The 21,957-nt window shown below is 40.6% G+C and overlaps 1 long non-coding RNA gene across 1 annotated transcript in view; it reads left to right on the top strand.

Annotated features, from left to right (window-relative positions):
- Positions 1-381: 381 nt before the first annotated feature.
- LOC113470489 overlaps positions 382-21,957 on the top strand; it is a 30,691-nt gene continuing 9,115 nt past the window's right edge. Inside the window, exon 1 of the long non-coding RNA XR_003393530.1 lies at positions 382-508. This is a non-coding gene — a long non-coding RNA (uncharacterized LOC113470489). The remainder of the gene's footprint in view (positions 509-21,957) is intronic.

The raw sequence follows: 21,957 nt of genomic DNA, 5'->3' as shown, positions 1-21,957 counted from the left end.
GGGCGAGCTTTTCCCTGAACAGATGAGGTTCGTTTTCGGAAAGGCTGGCTTTCTCCTATCCTGTCCTCCATCTCTCTTCGATTTCGAGACGATAGGACCTCCGTTGTTACAGTTTTCTCTATCAAAACTCCTAAAAAATCAGGTTTAATCTCGGGACGGTTGGCTTTCACCTATCCTGTCTTCCCTCTCTCAATTTCGGGACGGTAAGACCTCCATTGTTACAGTTCCCTCCTTCAATCCTCGTTAAGAAAAGGATTGTTTACCTATGTAGCTCGCTTCCAAGAAATCCGTCTATCCTGTTCCCTCTCTCTTCGATTTCGGGAGAAGAAGATCCCTCAATGAAACCTATAACCAGTATTATTTGATGCTTTTGGCATAGTCACGTAAATCAAAGTCAGTCCAAGCTGATCTTTCGTTAACAACCGACTAATTTTCTTTTCCTTTGTTTGTTTTCAGGTAAGTTCCCTAGCTGTGAGAGAGTTTTAAAATTAGTATGTGAAGTACTTTGGTAAGTATACCCTTGCGTGTAAGTGGCTTGGTATTCAGTAATTGGGTGTGTTGCCCTCTCTATGAGCTGTACACGCAACTGATCTGAGCTGTAGGTTGTGAAGTGATGTGTGGTCAATTTCTGGATCATTGAAATATGAAATCTAGAGTTTTCTAGGTTCGTGACCCGGCTATAGGGGCAAATACATTCATGCTAATATATTCAGTCATTAAAGGAGCTGTACACGCAACTGATCTGAGCTGTAGGTTGTGAAGTGATGTGTGGTCAATTTCTGGATCATTGAAATATGAAATCTAGAGTTTTCTAGGTTCGTGACCCGGCTATAGGGGCAAATACATTCATGCTAATATATTCAGTCATTAAAGATGTGTAAGGAGTGAGTTATAAAAAAGAACTACTCTTTTTCAGTGGACTACTCAGATTCTAATAGCTGTACACGCAACTGATCTGAGCTGTAGGTTGTGAAGTGATGTGTGGTCAATTTCTGGATCATTGAAATATGAAATCTAGAGTTTTGTAGGTTCGTGACCCGGCTATAGGGGCAAATACATTCATGCTAAATGCTAATATACTCAGTCATTAAAGATGTGTAAGGAGTGAGTTATAAAAAAGAACTACTCTTTTTCAGTGGACTACTCAGATTCTAACTCCCTATACCTATTTATTTCAACCCTTCTGTTCCTCCATCCGATTCATTAACCTATAGGACTATAGGGATTTGAAATTGGGTAAGTACAAGTTTCAAGGTTTGAGTCACTGACTGAGTAGTTCACTGAAAATTCATTAACCTATAGGACTATAGGGATTTGAAATTGGGTAAGTACAAGTTTCAAGGTTTGAGTCACTGACTGAGTAGTTCACTGAAAAGAGTAGTTCTTTTTTACAACTAACTAACTCAACTCACTCACTCTTCTCACATCTCCACACTCCTCCAACTCTAAGTTTCTACGTCCACTCTCTGGCAATTCTGATGTTTATGCGCGGGCACGTTTTCACCAACACTTTGATTGAACTTCAGCGTCAAAATTTCAAATTCGGTTGACCTCGAAAACTTCAAACTACACAAACATCGTGCCGATATCACGATATATCAAGGTTAATGACTTTTCCTTATTGAATTATTGCGTATAAACTGAAAAAAATATCGTAGAACCAAAAAATCGTGTGTGGGGGATAATTGCCAAAATATGTTTAAATCTTCATCCAATCCACATAGCTTACAAGGCAGACGCGCTACCAACCAAGCTAACTAGGCTGGCTAAAACGGTTTAACCAAAGCAATACGGTACCCGTACCGTATTGCTTTGGTTAAACCGTTGAGCCGAAGTAAAAGCAAAACAATGCTATTAAAAACCTCGCGCAACAATCCAGCAATGCTCCAAAGAGTCATAAAAACGCAACTCGAAAGTCGTTAAACTTATAGAAGTTCTGTTCAAAGAATAAACAAGTAGTTCAGTGAACCGTAGAACTGATGAAAGGCCCTTAACTTAGCAAAGGCCCTTACCCAAGCAGTAAGACTACTACTAAGTCCCTTTCCCAAGCAATAGTAGGAAAAACGCCCCCACCCAAGCAGTAAGACTACTGCTAATTCCCTTTACCCTAGCATTAGTACCCAAAAGGCCCTCACACTAGCAGTAAGACTACTACTACTAAGTCCCTTTTCCCTAATAGTAGTAGCCAAAAAACCCTCACCTACTAAAGGGTTTGTTATAAATTGTAGTAGCCTACTACTGAGGTAAAGAGTCATTTAGTCCTATTCCAGCTCCATAAATAAGTACTATTATAGGTTTTGTTATTACGAAGCCCCTAAATTCCCAATTAAGTTCAAACAAATGAACTCCGATTTTGACTGACTAATCGATCCCATTGCTCATACCAGAAATGACTTCACAAATTTTCATTCTGGACATGTAAATAAATCAAAGAACGGACCTTCAACCAAAAAAGTCTTCTGTGTAACCATTTCGATCCCATTGCTCATACCAGAAATGACTTCACAAATTTTCATTCTGGACATGTAAATAAATCAAAGAACGGACCTTCAACCAAAAAAGCCTTCTGTGTAACCATTTTAAATGACTAATCAATCCTATTCCGAAAACTGAGAACTCTATTGCAATGTGCATAATGAAAACGACTAGTGGCGTAGTCTCTAATTAATCTCCTTGTGGATTTCGGATCGAGTGGATTGGAACACATCACATGCCTTGAGAGCTTGAGACACACTCAATTTGTCAAGGGTTTACCTTACCCTTGAGATCAATTATTTGAGGAAAAATTTCCTATTCCGGATTCTAGAAAGTCCTTCACAAGTTTGAATCGTTCAGCAAACAAATAAACAAACACCAAAACTATTTAATTAAACAAACAAGCATCAAAAATAGCCTTCAGTTTCACAATTTTGAATAAAACAGAGCCTTCACTCCTACCATTTCAAATGAAACTCATCCATCCTGATTCCTCATGGCAGAAAAGACCTCATAGATTCTTTCATTTCCAAGAAATCCTACCAAATTACAAAACATCGCCTGGAACCAAGAAGAACTTCTACTAATCTACTAACAGCCCGAGTTAGCTCCAGGATGCAAACTCATAGATTCTTCTCATTTCCAAGAAATCTTACCAAATTACAAAACATCGCCTGAATCCTAGAAGAACTTCTACTAATCTACTAACAGCATCTGCCATGTAAGTGGCGCCATTCCCTGTTATCGTGTACGTTAATTAGTTAACTGTTTAGTTAGTTAAAACAAGTCACCTTTGGCGAACACATAAATTTACCGAAATTAAATGTGAAACATTTTTGTTAATTTATTTATTGAAAACGAGAAATTTTGGAGTTCGTATCTTTTTGGCTTCTTCGGTGTCATTGAACGAACAAAGTAATGTCTCTTTTTTTTTTTAACAGAACTAAATACATTTTGGATGAGGAAAGAGCCGAGGCGAAGAAATTGGAGGCACTTTATACCCTTGTTGATCGGATCGGTTGATATGAGACAAGAGACAACCCAGTCCCAGGGCAAACCTTATCCCTAACAGATAAGGTTCGTTCTCAGAACAGTTGGCTTTCTCCTATCCTGTCTTCCTTCTGAATAAAACAGAGCCTTCACTCCTACCATTTCAAATGAAACTCATCCATCCTGATTCCTCATGGCAGAAAAGACCTCATAGATTCTTCTCATTTCCAAGAAATCCTACCAAATTACAAAACATCGCCTGAATCCTAGAAGAACTTCTACTAATCTACTAACAGTCCGAGTTAGCTCCAGGATGCAAACCTAATTCCTCACTAAATAGTCTTCAAATGAGCTCTTTTAAAATGATATTTATAATCTATGACAACCGATGCCTCCGGGCGCTACCACTTGAAACGCCATCGCCAGTACAGAAGAGGTCTGTAGGTATTTCAACAAAATTGACTCTGTCACAAACACAGAAAGTTATCATCGTGGGAGGTGATAGATTGTCTGGGAACTGTTAAGAAATGAGAACCTAGCACAGGTGTAGTGAGAAAGTTCCAAAACAGTTTGAGTAGTAGCTTTAGTCACAAAGATAACAAATTAACAAAGTAGATTCGTAGAAGCTTAACTCATCCTAACCCCTACACCTAATCCTCAGATTGGGCTTTTTGTCCGGGTATTGCACATGTATGGAATTTTTGTACCCATAACTTTTCAGTTGACCTCTTGAAGGTTGTTGAGTGATGGAACAACTGCTACATTAGACGCTTGTGGCCTGTGTCGTAGCATGCCCATCCCGTAGTATGCCTCTCATCAGATGGGCGAGAAGATCAACCTAGTTAGTTAGTTTGTTACACGCTGTGGTTGTGAACTATTCTGAGATCATCCATACTCGAGAATTCATAGTACTATGCTATTATTTCCATTGGTATATTGGTCTCGTACTCGTAGGTTTCTCAGAGACCTCATAGACAATACAGTGAAGCACATAGCAATATGATAATAATACTGTGCAGCACATAGTAAACCCAGCCACACACTATCAGGTGGACCTAACAGGTACACCAGGTCTATGAGTCTATCTGATAGTGAGATAGTGTGTGTGCTCATCAGGTACCAGGTAGACCTGACAAGTCCCTTTGATTTTGGGACGATAAGACCTTGCTGTTCCCTCTCTTAAACGTCTTCAGCAAGACTTCTCATTAGGGTCTACAGTACCACTTGAAACGCCATCGCCAGTACAGAAGAGGTCTGTAGGTATTTCAACAAAATTGACTCTGTCACAAACACAGAAAGTTATCGTCGTGGGAGGTGATAGATTGTCTGGGAACTGTTAAGATATGAGAAGTGAAACATTTTTGTTAATTTATTTATTGAAAACGAGAAATTTTGGAGTTTGGATCTTTTTGGCTTCTTCGGTGTCATTGAACGAACGAAGAAATGTCTCTTTTTTTTTAACAGAACTAAATACACTTTGGATGAGGAAAGAGCCCAGGCGAAGAAATTGGAGGCACTTTATACCCTTGTTGATCGGATCGGTTCAACCGATTATATCAACCGATTCGGTTGATATAATGAGATTAATGAGACAAGAGACAACCCAGTCCCAGGGCGAACCTTATCCCTAACAGATAAGGTTCGTTCTCAGAACAGTTGGCTTTCTCCTATCCTGTCTTCCTTCCCCTTTGATTTTGGGACGATAAGACCTTGCTGTTCCCTCTCTTAAACGTCTTCAGCAAGACTTCTCATTAGGGTCTACAGTACCACTGAGCTATGAGCTACCACTTGAAACGCCATCGCCAGTACAGAAGAGGTCTGTAGGTATTTCAACAAAATTGACTCTGTCACAAACACAGAAAGTTATCGTCGTGGGAGGTGATAGATTGTCTGGGAACTGTTAAGATATGAGAAGCTAGCACAGGTGTAGTGAGAAAGTTCCAAAACAGTTTGAGTAGTAGCTTTAGTCACAAAGATAACAAATTAACAAAGTAGATTCGTAGAAGCTTAACCCATCCTTTAGGGCTGTCTAGCCCTTACACCTAATCCTCAGATTGGGCTTTTTGTCCGGGTATTGTATGGAATTTTTGTACCCATAACTTTTCAGTTGACCTCTTGAAGTTTGTTGAGTGCAAACCCATTGGACAATCCGGATAATGGAAAAACCTGAAGAAGTCATGGAATTTGAAAATGTAAGCGCTAGGCCGGGGGTTCAATTCCCGCCCGGGCTGATTTTATCGTGAACGAATAATGTTCGTTCTCGGAACGGCTGACTTTTTCCTATCCTTTCTTCCTTCTCTCTTAGATTTCGGGACGATAAGACCTTGGCAGTTACAGTTCCCTCTATCAAACCTCTTCCAAAAAAGGAGCAAACATTATTGGCGAAGGCCGTACTTAATCAACTCTACATATCCCTTCTCATCATCTCATCATATGATTAGAGAATTCCACACAGCAAAACTGGCAAGGTATAGCAAAAAAAAAATATCAGCAGTATCCTCGACTATCAAGATAGGTAGGGTCTCTTTCTCTTTCAATCTAGAAATGTACTGCCTCAGGCATAAGACTCGTTCTCTCTGACTGCCTCACATGTTCTCCGGTGGGCCCTTTGATTTTGGGACGATAAGACCTTGCTGTTCCCTCTCTTAAACGTCTTCAGCAAGACTTCTCATTAGGGTCTACAGTACCACTGAGCTATGAGCTACCACTTGAAACGCCATCGCCAGTACAGAAGAGGTCTGTAGGTATTTCAACAAAATTGACTCTGTCACAAACACAGAAAGTTATCGTCGTGGGAGGTGATAGATTGTCTGGGAACTGTTCAGAAATGAGAAGCTAGCACAGGTGTAGTGAGAAAGTTCCAAAACAGTTTGAGTAGTAGCTTTAGTCACAAAGATAAACAAATTAACAAAGTAGATTCGTAGAACCTTAACCCATCCTTTAGGGCTGTCTAGCCCCTACACCTAATCCTCAGATTCGGCTTTTTGTCCGGGTATTGTATGGAATTTTTGTACCCATAACTTTTCAGTTGACCTCTTGAAGGTTGTTGAGTACAAACCCATTGGACAATCCGGATAATGGAAAAACCTGAAAAAGTCATGGAATTTGAAAATGTAAGCGCTAGGCCGGGGGTTCAATACCCGCCCGGGCTGATTTTATCGTGAACGAATAATGTTCGTTCTCGGAACGGCTGGCTTTTTCCTATCCTTTCTTCTTTGAAAATGTAAGCGCTAGGCCGGGGGTTCAATTCCCGCCCGGGCTGATTTTATCGTGAACGAATAATGTTCGTTCTCGGAACGGCTGGCTTTTTCCTATCCTTTCTTCCTTCTCTCTTAGATTTCGGGACGATAAGACCTTGGCAGTTACAGTTCTCTCTATCAAACCTCTTCCAAAAAAGGAGCAAACATTATTGGCGAAGGCCGTACCTGTGACATATGTGGGCATATGCAAAGAGAGGCAGGAATATCGTAAAAAAAGCACAAGTTTAATACACTGACCTAAATATCAAGGCAGAGGCTTGGAACTGGTTTTTGCCTCAGAGCTGAGAGTTTCGAATGTAACTTGGTTTGTAATAGCTTGTGGGCCGCGAGGCATATGTGTTGGGAGTCAGGGCCGGGCGGCCGTGTCGACGGAGACCTTGGGAAGCTCTTGGAAAGGGTCGGCCACTGGTGGAACATGAAACCCAAGGAAATGTCCTTGATAAAGCCTACGAAGTAGGGAGATTAGAGTCAACAATTAGGTATCCAAAAACATATAATAACGATGAGCAATAATGAAACCAAGGCCATCAGACCGTGTTGAAAGAGCCTTCAGGAATTTTAGCCGAAGTTGTCAAATATGAAATGCAAATACCAAGCCCCTTGATCACTGATCACTTGGTTGGTTATACCAGACTGCTCCATCCATATACACAAAACGATCACTCCCAGGCTTAGGTGTAGGGGCAAACAGCCCTAAAGGATGGGTTAAGCTTCTACGAAGAGGATCATCCATAAGTTTAGTATGTACCAATAAATTCACCATAAATACTAAGCGCCTCTTGCAGGTACATCAGTACGAGAATTTTGTTGGTCTTCATAGATTTTTGAAGATCATTATCATAACATCGTTAGGTTTGAGGAGATTTTTGTTTAGCTGGAGTTGGTTGTCAAATATGAAATGCAAATACCAAGCCCCTTGATCACTGATCACTTGGTTGGTTATACCAGACTGCTCCATCCATATACACAAAAAGATCACTCCCAGGCTTAGGTGTAGGGGCAAACAGCCCTAAAGGATGGGTTAAGCGTCTATGAAGAGGACCATCCATAATAAGTTTAGTATGTCGTGGTGATGGTACGGATGATGCGACTCTTGCATAGTGTTGCCCTACTAGAAGAGCAATGGTTTCAAGGCGAATTTATTGGATTACCTTTTTTTTACAGGGTTGTATCGTGAGTTATTTAGTAGTTAAATTTAAAAACCCATTATTATCCTGTGTGTAGTGATGATTGAAGAAACGATTGTGTGAATATAATGAGAGAATTGCAAAATGAAAAGTGGTCCTTTGGTATAAGTAGGGCCATCGGCTACAATAAACGCCCCATGTCACTACGACCTGGTTCGATCTTTTGTGACTCAAAGTAATCCTTGAAACAGGGCTCAAATTTGTACTTTAAATGACAAAAAGGCTGTTTTCCCCTGGACTTTTTATTTCTACGACATCGACAGGAGAAATGTTTGGAGTGAGGAGTCTTCGAAACAAGGCTCAAATTCGGACCTCAGATGACAGAATGCAGATGGTTTTTGTTTACAAGAGATCCAAATGACCTGCAGTTTCACCACCATCTGGTTACCATCAATGGTAGATCTTCAATTCAAGATGATCCACTGTTTTCAAAGAATCTTGTTTGGTGTTTTTAATGTTTTTAGTTTATTTTTGTTGGGCTGGCAGTAATCCCCTGGGGAGCTGGGGCATCTAACGTGCTATCGCCGCTAGCTAGTTCGAAACTTTAGTGAATACAGATGATGGTCTCATGAGGACAACGACAACCACCTAGAGTCAACCACAGATCTCGAGAGCCAAAGCAAATCTGTAGTAGATTTCTGAACTACAAAGCAAGTACTACAAGACGTGTAAGCAATAATATTACAATTCTAGTGCAGCCGATTACAAGAAGAAGCATTATGAGAGCATATTATGGCAATTCAAAACAATTCTCATGCCCCAGTAACCCTGCTTCCAATGAAGATCGTTTATACAGTACCGAATACCAGACTTTTTTTTTTTTTTAAGATCACAGAAGTGTGATTAAAAAAATGGCAAAAGCATGTAGAGGGACAAATAGTTCTTCTATTTCTTGCCCTATCTATATTGTGCACATGCTTTGACGACCATATTATGTATAATAACCAAACACATCCCCCTTATCCAAATATCTCGTAAATATGTCACTCATTCTAATTAGAGACAAAAGTATCCCCAACAATCCCCAAGGTTTGGTGCTTGTTAATGTAAATGGGGGAAAGATAGGAGGGTATCTTCATATTTATACAAATCACGACTGGGTGAGGTTAATGTGAGGAGTCGGGTAGTTTGTCACCGAATACTGAATAGAAGGTAAATCCCCAGTCCCTAAAAACCTCAATTAATCCTATTGACATTAAACCCCTTAAATCGTTCTTGTTTCGTCGAGGTTCTTTGTTCTTGCATTGCATATGGTTAGCCGAAGTGGCTGGTCATTGAGGGTGAGTGGTTGAGGTGGCTGTAAACCTCCATTTTCTGAAAGGGATGATGTACTCGTATTTTGCAAGTACTTCGATGGGTGACCGCTTGGAAACCTTTTATTGTTACCGTATTCCCATGAGAATACGCTTAAACCAGGACCTAAAGTACCCGCATTCAGAACTGCCCGCACTCGCGCTCAAATCGTCAAGAGACCTCGGTCTGAAGTTTATTTCCGCCACACACGCTTGGATGGTCTGGGCGGAATGGCTGGCATTTATCCTGGACTAAAATTATGTAGAGACATGCCCATTTGGGACTTGGTCATATGAGTGTTCCACCGCCGTTTTTATTTCGTATAGCAATGAAACAACTGCTACATTAGACGCATGTGGCCTGTGTCGTAGCATGCCCATCTCGTAGTATGCCTCTCATAAGACGTCAAATATGAAATGCAAATACCAAGCCCCTTGATCACTGATCACTTGGTTGGTTATACCAGACTGCTCCATCCATATACACAAAAAGCTCACTCCCAGGCTTAGGTGTAGGGGCAAACAGCCCTAAAGGATGGGTTAAGCTTCTATGAAGAGGACCATCCATAAGTTTAGTATGTACCAAAGCAACCAAAATACATCCCAACACACGTAAGGAACAATCATACAAGTTGATGGTGAAGATAATGTTCCCATTTAGGTGCTGGGTCAACACGAGAACACCAGAAAGTAACCCGTTGAAATATTTGCAATCGAAAAACGAGTACAATTTTTTTTTGTCGATGGTGAGATTCGAACCCGGGACCTTCTGCATGGCAAGCAAGCGCGTTACCACTGGACCAACCGTGCCCCCCTCTTCATTATTCGAAGAGTTTGTTTATCATCTCCTGTATAGCGGGGAATCAGAATCATACTATATCGATATAGAGTGGAACTCTAATAAATTCCAAAAGATGAGCATATATGTACCTAGCGCATAGAGCATCGAGAAGGTGTAATAGAGGGAAGCGACGTATTTAATCCGAACTTTTACATATTCTTGAGTGTTCATTGCAATTTATGCCTGAGGCAGTACATTTCTAGATTGAAAGAGAAAGAGACCCTACCTATCTTGATAGTCGAGGATACTGCTGATATTTTTTTTTGCTATACCTTGCCAGTTTTGCTGTGTGGAATTCTCTAATCATATGATGAGATGATGAGAAGGGATATGTAGAGTTGATGTATGAATTCTGTAATGCTAGAAGTGATTGAATCTAGGAACCATTTGGTTCTATCCTAGAGAGAGAAGAAAGGGAGGAAAAGGACATCCACCGACCACCTCGAAGGACTCAATAGCAAAGGTAGCAGGCAGAAAATGGATGAGAGATGGAAAAAAATAATATCCATAGCCATGCACCATCTTATTCAAGGTCCTGCTTTTTACTTTCCTTTTAGATAGATGCTGCGGTTGGCGGTATTTTTACCGCTTTTGGACAGATTTCGACCGTTTTTTTGGCGGTTTTCAGCTATACCGACTAAACTGTTAGAGATATTGTAAAAGTTAGGGTAAAAGAACACTCAAATAAGCATCATTCAATAGGATAAGGAAAGTCGTGTGATGTTCACACCAGATTTTTGTTTAGAATTAGCTGTTTCGAAAATACCTAGGACATCACCGCTATTTGAGGCGATTTTCTTTCTAATTTTCAACAGAAACTGGATTACCGTACAAAAGATAGGCCAATTCCTTAGACTTCTATTCTCCATTTAACAGAAACTAGTACAAGTACTTTTCAATGTACAGAATATAGGACAAGCACTTACACTGAATTCTCATATTCCCAGTTTAAGTACTTATCAACACACTTACTGAGGCGTTTTTCCTACTTGAATTTCTCCATTTAACATGAACCACTTTTCAATGTACAGAATATAGAACAAACACTCATCATTATCACAGATTTCTCATATACCCTGAGTTAGAATACTTATCAACACACTCTACACGGTAACACGCACTTAAGTCTAGTTAGCTTGGAGGGTAGCGCATCTGCCATGTAAGCAGTAGGTCGCGGATTCCCGCCCGGAGCGAACTTTATCCTAATCAAACAAGGTTCGTTCTCGGAACGGCTGGCTTTCCCCTATCCTGTTTCGATTTCGGGAGTATAAGACCTTCATTGTTACTTTACTATAGTTCCCTGTATCTAATAAACAGCATTAAGCGGAAAAGAACCATCCGTAGCGCAATGCCCCTCATGGGTGGTTCTTTTCTGCTCAGATATTGGGAAAATCCTACAATGCTGCAGTGAGCACCAAAGTTGTGACATAATAACACAAAGAAACTGCATTTACATTTACATTACACTTATCAGTATCACAGATTTCTCATATACCCAGAGTAAGAGTACTTACTTACACTCTACAGTCTCTACACGCATCAAGATAGTAAAATACAACGCACTGGCGTCATTAACAATGTGGGACACGAAGAGCTTTCAAATAGTTTTCGCAAAAGTATGCCTCGAATTTTATTGTTAGCCAAGGACTGAAACTGTTTAATGGCTCATAAAAAAAAATGGCTCGCATGTAAGTGTACTCGAGATTTTGAGAGGTTTAGCCTGTTCGTGGTCCAAATACTCGAAAGAGGCATACAGACAATAATCATTGATTTAAGTTTCCTTCTTTAGATAAAATTTTTTTTTTCCTTCTTTGCCTTTTCCCGTGTACAGACGGGGTCGGCGTTTTTCGTCAGCCTTTCAATCAGCCCTAACTAGGGTGATTTGCTTTGGGCTGACATTTGGTTTTGGCTACAAATTTTACGAGTCCTTCTTTAGATAATAAGAGTGCTTTTTTATATTGCTCGAATAGGACTTAAGAGCCCTTTACTGTAGTAGATTCGTATAAGCTTAACCCAACTTTAGGGGCTGTCTACCTCATACCTAAGTCTCAGAGTGGGCTTTTTGAAAGAGAGTACCTGACAATGGCCATGACAATGCGTGGACATGAGACGTGAATATAACGTACCAGCAAGTTTCTCTACAGGGTGTCCCACATAGAAGAGCATCCGAAAACTGTAAAAACTTCTAGTGTCCTATTCCTGAAAGATATGGTTTGTACTGAAGTACAAGTACAGGATTTTGCCTTCTTCGTTGTCCCCAAAGGTCCGATTGAAAGCCTATTCCTGAAAGATATGGTTTGTACTGAAGTACAAGTACAGGATTTTGCCTTCTTCGTTGTCCCCAAAGGTCCGATTGAAAGATATTGTGTTGAACTTATCCTCTAATTTCTAACTTTAGCTAAAGCCGAATATCACTAAAGAATCCTTTTACTCCTATTATTATTATTGTGTAATTTCTAACTTTAGCTAAAGCCGAATATCACTAAAGAATCCTTCTACTCCTATTATTATTATTGTGATTGTGCTACTTCTATTATTGTGATAAAACTAGCTCTCAAACAATATCGAGCATGAAATTCCATTTGTCGGCTTGGATTGTACCCACAAAAAAGCCCACCCTGAGGCTTCGGTGTAGGGGCAAACAGCCCTAAAGGATGAGTTAAGCTTCTACAAATCTGGGATTGAACCCACGCTCTCCTGATTACCAGGTGAGCGTCTTAACAACTAAACCACCGAGGCAGATAAAAAAAGGTCTCTTTGATCCCAAGGGCAACGAAAACCTAGACCCTTGTCAAATGAAGTGTGTCTGAAGGCATGTGATGTGTTCCAATTCACGCGACCCCAGATCTCGGACCTTAGGTCCGTTTGACTGCAACGAAAACCTAGACCCTTGTCAAATGAAGTGTGTCTGAAGGCATGTGATGTGTTCCAATTCACGCGACCCCAGATCTCGGACCTTGGGTCCGTTTGACTTCCAGTTTTCGCCACCCTGTATGACTTAGCAACGTTATTATACTTTCTCCGTCAGGTCTATTCTATGAAGATGTGCCATCAGTGCCACAATGGCAGAATGTATGATGAGTGACATGTACTCAATTTACGCGAAGAAAACGGGGTCTCCGTAGCGACAATGAGATGGCCAGGGCCGAACTTGGTGATCCCGCAGGAGTCGCAGGACCCTGTTAACTGTTATGACCAGAGATCGCCAAATATGACAATGTGCCATCAGTGCCACAATGGCAGAATGTATGATGAGTGACATGTACTCAATTTACGCGAAGAAAACGGGGTCTACGTAGCGACAATGAGATGGCATCAGGGCCGAACTTGGTGATCCCGCAGGACCCTGTTAACTGTTATGACCAGAGATCGCCAAATATGACACTTTTTCTACCAAAATATGGTCCTAAAAAAATATGCCATAACTTATGACTGGATTACCTCATGATTATTAAATACCTAATGACTCTATTACACGAGTCTCATAGCTAAAGTGTTTACGGGCCACCACTGGCGTCTAGTAACATTCTAGTCTAGTTATTGTACGGAATTGCAATTCTTCCAACTGGACTGAATGCTATTGGACGTCAGTTGCAAGTAACTGAAATGCCTAGTGGCCTCCTGTAATCCAGCCATTGGACCATTGGGTCATTAGTAACGCGACGGCTTGTCAAGTACAAGGTCCCGAGTTGAATTTCCACGATCGTTCTGGTGTTAACCCAGCACCTGAATGGGAAGGTCTGTGTCTCTTCTCGCTCATCTCATGAGTGATACTACACAGATAAGTTTCGTTCTCGGAATAGTTGGCTTTCTCCTATCCAGCCTTCCAACTGTCATCGGTTTCGAGACGATAAGACGTCTGTTGTTATAGTTCCCTCTATCAAACCTCTTTTAAAAAGTTTAGACTTAGTTGGTAGATAACTCATACTATCGCAGTGGCGTGAACACGTTTACGGGGAAACACCGCCAGGTTTCGCCAGTGATCTGCCGATAAATGGTAGCGTGTGACCAACCTCATTGGTGCAGTTGTTAAGGCGTTTTACTTTGGATCTGGAGGTTGGTGGTTCGAGTCCAAGTCAAGTCATAAAATTTATCTAGGTGTAATAATCGGGGAACGATATTTTTTTGTAACAAGCATTTAAATATGCTTAACTTAACACAATTTAAAACAAAAATCCAAATCATAGCGTCTGGACCAGGCTAGAGTGTTGTCTCTCAGTATAGACTACTCGGTTACATAATGGCGGTACGAAATGCAAGCCACATCAGGTAGGTAGAAAATAGACTTGGTTCTTGGTTACAGTCTCAACTCCAAGTACAGGGTAGGTCAAGAAACGATCTTGTCAGAAACTTAGATTTCTCAAGACCGGAACGGAGAAGTAGTCTCATGAAGTCGCAAGATCCAGAAATGCCACAAACATAAATAGCTACATACATATTTGTGACATTGCTAAATGTGTAGGAGATTTCTTAAAAAGGCTCGTTTCTTTTGCCGTAATACAGTAATTTTTGGGGACCATCAAGCCATGGAGGCCCTTTTTGTCTGAAACAAAAGACCACCCTTCAGTTTTCTTAACTTGGAAGTAAGCCGAACTCTTAGTTTTAGCGACACCCACTATACTATCCTAGCGTAATGGGTAACAGTAACTCTTTTGTCTTTACATTAAGACCAGAGCTCGCCATGGCTGAGACAATCCTATTCGGGCAGCATAAACAAGATTTATTCTATTTGATTTTGTGCTCGATTGGAACTTTTCAGTCCTATTCGGGCAGGATAAATAAGATATATTCTATCATATTAAGGTGTGTACATACATAGTCGACGGCCGGTAAACTATGTGTGTTAGATCTGACATTCAGTACTCTCGTGAAGTGTTTGTTCTCAGGCAACATTGTAACTTTTAAATGCTAATTTTGCATCGGATTAGTTTGTTATTAATTTGAAAAGTTGCACTAAACCTTTGCACCAATAGCGCGAAGCGTTTGAACTGTGTCGGTTCAGTTTGTTACTCTTTTTCATAGTAGTTATGCCTCTTTCGTATCTTAATCTTGCTTTTCGAACGCCACCGAGGCAGGAAAAGACTTAGCACCACAAACAGGAAACGTTTAAAGTACCGCAGACCTACAGGACGACCATTCACACAATAGAATACTCCAGGACAATAAAAACAAAGAGCAATCCAGAAAAAAAGAACTCTGTGAAAGTGAAACCAATACCACAAGAAATAATTAACTTCAAACCTCCTCGTAATATAAACCCACAGATAGTACAATACTGATAAATAATAATAATAAACCTAAAGAAGGCAACATTGGCTGGACATTACTTGACACACTTGGTAAAGCTGCGGTTCTCAGGACTACGAGAATGGGCAGCATATAGCTCTTAACAGTTAACGATCAGTTGACTGTTAAGAGAAGAATTAATAAAGAAAAGATACATAATCTGGAATAGCTCGCGGCTAACCGAACATTCACTAAAACCAACACTATTGTTTGCAGTGACGGACTTTGGGACAGTTTGATAGAGATTTTAACGACACTGTATAACTGCTACAGCTGTGTCTGCCCTCAACTCCACCCATAGTCGACGACCGTAGATCGACGAGGTGAATCTATGTTGTCGAGGCAGTATGGACGGTTTCAGTCGACACCGATCGACGGCCGTCGAATATGTGTGGACACAGCGCAAGGTTTTTACTGACGGGGCTTTCACTCTCCATTCGGGGACAAGCTACACCTCAGATTACCTTCGTCCAGCCTGAGTGGGCCCGGAGAAGCACACAATTGATAGTCACCCAAGCAAGCAGCTCACGACTGCCCAGATTATTACCCACCAAGATTGTTCCCATCCGTGGCACAAGCTCCAGCTTTTACGGATGGGTAGGTATACCATTTGTTGTCTATTTATTTGATTGAGAGAATTGTTCTGAAAAACCAATAAATGGAAACTTATAAAATAAGATATCACCCACACGCAACCGGCCCAACGGCGCGGGGTGTAATGCCATGGATTCCTTTTTTGTCTGAAACAAAAGACCACCCTTCAGTTTCTGAGAGAGGTCTACAGTAAGCCGAGCTCTTAGTTTTAGCGTCACCCACTATACTATCCTAGCGTAATGGGTAACAGTAACTCTTGTCTTTACATTAAGACCAGAGCTCGCCATGGCTGAGACAATTACTATGATTCTCCAATGTTTATAAACATGTTGTGTACACAGTCCTGAACATTATCACTTTTACTACCGTTCGCGCTGCGTTCTGAACCCGTTTGTCGCCTTATAAGCGCTAGGTTGGGGGTTCGATGTCCGCCCTAAACAAGCTTTATCCTGAGCAGATAAGATTCGTTCTTGCTTTTTACTGTCCTGTACTCATTCTCTCGATTTCGGGAGTATAAGACTCCCGATGTTCCAGTTCCCTCTGTCAAACCTCAAAAAAAGTATAATAATAATAATGTTTTGTTAATTAATCTTTTTTTGGGTAATTATTTGTTTATTTCCTCATCATTACGATGAATGGTTGATGGTAAAAAACACCAACACAAATTCGCCCAGACAAAAAACCAATTTGTTCAACAAATTACATCTTTACAAATCTTCCCCAAAATCTTATTTCTGTTAGACTTGGGCAAATCTCTCATCACAAAATTATTATACGTTATTTGGTTAGATTTTACACAGATTATATATTATTTGGATAGATTTGTCTAGGACATTCAGCTCAGACAGTATGGTACGATCACGTGATGTAATCCGTGGTTTGGGTTCAACCAACCAAATTTTTTTGGAGGTCGAACACTATTTGATTAGCTGACACTCCTGACACACTTTGCCATTTCCTTATCAGAGTTATCAGACTTATCACGAATAACATGATCAAATAATTATCCACTATGATTGATCACAAGTTTTTTGAGTTGTTTGCTTTAAAAGAACTACCTAATCTTTATAGCTCAGTTATAGACTTATAACTTGAGAATCAGATGTTTGGAATTGATGCTTTTTTGCTACTTGAGAATCAGTAGGATATTCATAAAATTTGATGAGGGTTGGAGAAAATAGCCCAACCGGGCGAAATAATCGGTAGGATGTTCAGACAAGACGAAAAATCGACTCGAATGAAGAAGCGGCCAATGAAGATGAAAGAAAGAATCATGCATAAAACAGAAAAACTAACAGCCAAATTCTATTCCGAAGAATTAATTATAGAAACATTAGTAACTCCGCTGCGATGCAGTTGACGCCATGCGGTTGTTTCGCGGTCTGGGCGGTCATGCGGTCTTTTTTGCCGCAGACAATATGAAGATGTTTGTTGGAGTGGAAAAAAAGTTCGGTTTTGCGGTTTCTTTCGCCCGTTTTCTTTTCTTTGCATAACTCACTATCGTAGAAGAACAAAACATTTTTTAAGCAAATTAATTTTGATTGTAGGTTTTGCCGAGGAATCGTGTTTGAGATTTTTTCTTCTTTCGAATTTTGGGTTTTTGTGACGCATAGCATGTTATTGAGCGTTGGTTATTGCGAATTTTGCGGCTCTTATGATTGATCTGATGATTTTGATGTTCGATCTGATGTTTATCTCCTTGATAGGCCCAATTAGATGTTGACCGATCGATATTTCATGAGTTTGAGGCCACGAAAATTAGATGGTGCACGAGAAGTATGCACGAAAGAGGCGTCATTTGGATTTTGTTCAGGAACTTACAGACTGTTTCCTAAAATTCTGAGTTTACGTGAAGGAAGCTCCAAAAGTCCCAATAGAATCTTGGAGCAACTCTGCCAAATTTGATCTCAGTTTGGAGTTGTTTGGACCACAGAATCGAACAGAAGCATTCGGAAACATTAAAAGTTCTCTCCTGTTTGAATTATTCCTGTTTGAATTGGTTCAGGGGGGATCTACAAGTCGGGAGGGTTCTTATCTCACATCTACAATCTTTAATCTCGTTCTTGAAGACCTATCAATTAAGACAGGGGACCACCCAAGCAATATGGAGAAGGTACAGATGGTGGAGATCGTAACAGAGAGAGGCGGTTTTGGGGCCTAAGCTGTTGGGGGGAATGAAGCTCAAAGGTTCGACCTTTAGGGTTAGCCAGCCTAGTTCGCTTGGTCGGTAGCGCGTCTGCCTTGTAAGCGCTAGGCCACGAGTTCGATTCCAGCTCGGGGCGGATTTTATCCCGATGCGATGGGATAACGGCTAGCTTTCTCCTATCCTGTCTTCCTTCTGCCTTCGATTTCGGGACGATAAGACTTTAGCAGTTACAGTTCCGTCTGTCAAATTTCTTTAAAAAAAAAAAAGGTCCGTATACTTAGGTTTCCTGTATCTAATACTCCCTGTGAATCTATTAGATTTAAAAAGTCCATACTCAGCCTCGTATGGGATAACGGCTAGCTTTCTCCTATCCTGTCTTCCTTCTGCCTTCGATTTCGGGACGATAAGACTTTAGCAGTTATAGTTCCCTGTGTCAAATTTCTTAAAAAAAAAGTCCGTATACTTAGATTTCCTGTATCTAATACTCCCTGTGAATCTCCTAGATTTAAAAAGTCCATACTCAGCCTCGGCAGATGGGTTTCAAGTTCTCTGATTGTAGACCATTACTATCATCGTGATGGTTGATCGTAATTCTAGAATCTATAGGATCTCCTAGATGAGTATCTTTACGAGCACTGTGAGGAGGCTCCGTCAAAATAGTCGCGTTAAGATGGGGACACACATAACTGCACCGAGCCCGCGCCAACATACGGCCTTGTGTTGGCCAGCCACTTACTACATATCAGGTATACCTGACAGGTACGGCTGAAAAGGTCCATCTGTCAGGTCTACCTGAGACCTGATGAGCACACACACTATCAGGTATACCTGTTGTCAGGTCTACCTGATAGCGAGTGGCTGGGCTGACTTGGGTCCTACTTCCCACGATTTCTGTCTGACGGAGCCCCCAATGCCCATTTAGAAGTGATGGTTGATCGTAATTCTAGAATCTATAGGATCTCCTAGATGAGTATCTTTACGAGCACTGTGAGGAGGCTCCGTCAAAATAGTCTCGTTAAGATGGGGGCACACATAACCGCACCGAGCCCGCGCCAACATACTGCCTTGTGTTGGCCAGCCACTTACTACATATCAGGTATACCTGACAGGTACGGCTGAAAAGGTCCATCTATCAGGTCTACGTGATACCTGATGAGCACACACACACTATCAGGTAGACCTGATCAGGTGTACCTGTTGTCAGGTCTACCTGATACCTGATGAGCACACACTATCAGGTGTACCTGTTGTCAGGTCTTCCTGATAGCGAGTGGCTGGGCTGTCTTGGGTCCTACTTCCCACGATTTCTGTCTGACGGAGCCCCCAATGCACATTTAGAGAAAGAACCTTACAGAAACATAAAAAAGAGGATTTAATATTTAAATTTTGAATTATCGCTTTTCACCGCGATGGTTTATCTTCGTAATACGTTGAGTAATAATTTTGTTTAATTTCGTTTTGCTTTTATCTTTTCCTCCTTTTATATTTCTTTCTTCTATGACCGCTTCTTCTTTATTATCTATTTCAACTTCTGGTTATTCGTCTTCTTTCACTTCTAGTTGGTGTATGTTGAAATGTATATGGATAACATCTTTGTCGAGATGTATGTGTGCTGTATGAATATGTTGGTCTACAATAGCCGTGCTTAACGTTTGTTTTCTGTGGACCTAGACCTTTTGCGTGCTACTGACACGGCCATCCAGATTTCTTTATGGACTAGATATAAGAGATATGCTGTACTCGGAAAGTAAAGTAAGTCCGCGGACCTAACTTCAGTGTTCCCGAACATTCACGCGGGATGTAGTCACATAAAAAACTGCTGCCCGAATAGGATTTTTCAGTCCTATTCGGGCAGCATAAACAAGATTTATTCTATTTGATTTTGTGCTCGATTTGAACTTTTCAGTCCTATTCGGGCAGGATAAATAAGGTATATTCTATCATATTAAGGTGTGTACATACATAGTCGACGGCCGGTCAACTATGTGTGGACACACTTTAGAGTTTGTGTTTGATCGGACTTTTTTCCCGAGTTCTTTCAGTTCACTGAACCACTTATCTTCGTCAATGATTACATTACGTTTCTCTGTTCCTACTTTTTGAGTTTATACACGGGTGATTGAGGTGTCCGGCAGTGTTCCTACGATATGTGTTGTTATCATTTCTCACAGTATATCATTAACAGCAATTTCAGCATGGTCATTATCATCAACTTCCATCAAACTGTTGCGTTCTAGAGCTGTTCTGTTCTTGAGCTGGTATGTTCTTGAGTTGTTGTGTTTTGGAGAGGTACAGTTTTAATTGCTGGCATTATCGCGCTTGGGGAACAATGCGTCCCGCTTATGTCTACTGTTTTCAAGACATGGGATGCTAATTTCGTCCAAAACTTTTCCCTTGCACGTTTTCTATCTGACACTCCAGGTCTGTAATTAGCTTGATTGTTCTTTCTTCTTGTTGATGTTGGGTTTTGTTTGATATCCGCTGTCCAAGAGTTGTTGTTGTTGTTGTTGTTTTCTGCTAATTTCGTCCAAAACTTTTCCCTTGCACGTTTTCTATCTGACACTCCAGGTCTGTAATTAGCTTGATTGTTCTTTCTTCTTGTTTGATATCCGCTGTCCAAGAGTTGTTGTTTTTGTTGCTATTCTTATCGGCAATTCCTTGTTCTACAGTTTATTCTTGTGTTTTGTGTTTCACTTTGATGCTATTAGTGTTCAAGTTTCATGCTGTTGTTGTTGTTATTGTTCAAGTTTCATTTTGTTTTTCTTGTTGTTTTGCGTGCTGTTGGTCAGATTTGCGTGAGTGGTATCGTTTCTACCTGAGATATTTCTGCTGTAGAACATTTTCAAATTCTGTTTGAGCTTCAGTAGTAAGCCCGGTCATTTGTATGTTGTCAGTTCTCTGGTGTAGTTTTCTTTGATCTCGAAACGGACAGCATTTAGAAGAAAATAAGGCAGGTCCGCCTTATGTTTGGTTTCTTCAAATTAAATTATTCTTAAGGGTGAGGAAAACCTAGACCCTTGAAAAATGGAGTGTGCCTGAAGGCATGTGATGTGTTCCATTCTCTGCGCTGTTCTTTGAAGTGGGATATCATTAATAACTCGTTTGTTGAGCCCGAACTTCATTAGCTTAATCTGTCTTCACTTCTGATCTCGATGATAGCTGAGGGAAGTGCATGGAGCGCCTATACCGTGCGAAATATCGGTGAGAAACTGAGAACTCTATTGCAATGTGCATAATGAAAACGACTAGTGGCGTAGTCTCTAATTAATCTCCTTGTGGATTTCGGATCGAGTGTCTATCTGACACTCCAGGTCTGTAATTAGCTTGATTGTTCTTTCTTCTTGTTGATGTTGGGTTTTGTTTGATATCCGCTGTCCAAGAGTAAGTTGTTGTTGATGTTGTTTTTGTTGCTATTCTTATTGGCAATTCCTTGGTCTACAGTTTATTATTGTGTTTTACTTTGATGCTGTTAGTGTGTGAAACTTGTGTTCAAGTTTCATTTTGTTTTTCTTGTTGTTTTGCGTGCTGTTGGTCAGATTTGCGTGAGTGGTTTCGTTTCTACTTGAGATATGTATTTCTGCTGCAGAACATTTTCAAATTCTGTTTGAGCTTCAGTAGTAAGCCCGGTCATTTGTATATATGTTGTCAGTTCTCTGGTGTAGTTTTCTTTGATCTCGAAACGTACAGCATTTAGCAGAAAATAAGGCAGGTCCGCCTTATGTTTGGTTTCTTCAAATTAAATTATTCTTAAGGGTGAGGAAAACCTAGACCCTTGACAAATGGAGTGTGCCTGAAGGCATGTGATGTGTTCCATTCTTTGCGCTGTTCTTTGAAGTGGGATACCATTAATAACTCGTTTGTTGAGCCCGAACTTCATTAGCTTAAT

The sequence above is a fragment of the Diaphorina citri genome, unplaced genomic scaffold, assembly GCF_000475195.1.
Source record: "Diaphorina citri unplaced genomic scaffold, Diaci psyllid genome assembly version 1.1 scaffold1626, whole genome shotgun sequence".
Classification (NCBI taxonomy): Eukaryota; Metazoa; Arthropoda; class Insecta; order Hemiptera; family Psyllidae; genus Diaphorina; species Diaphorina citri.
Note: the sequence above shows the minus strand (reverse complement) of the source record. Positions and strands in the feature narration are given on the sequence as shown.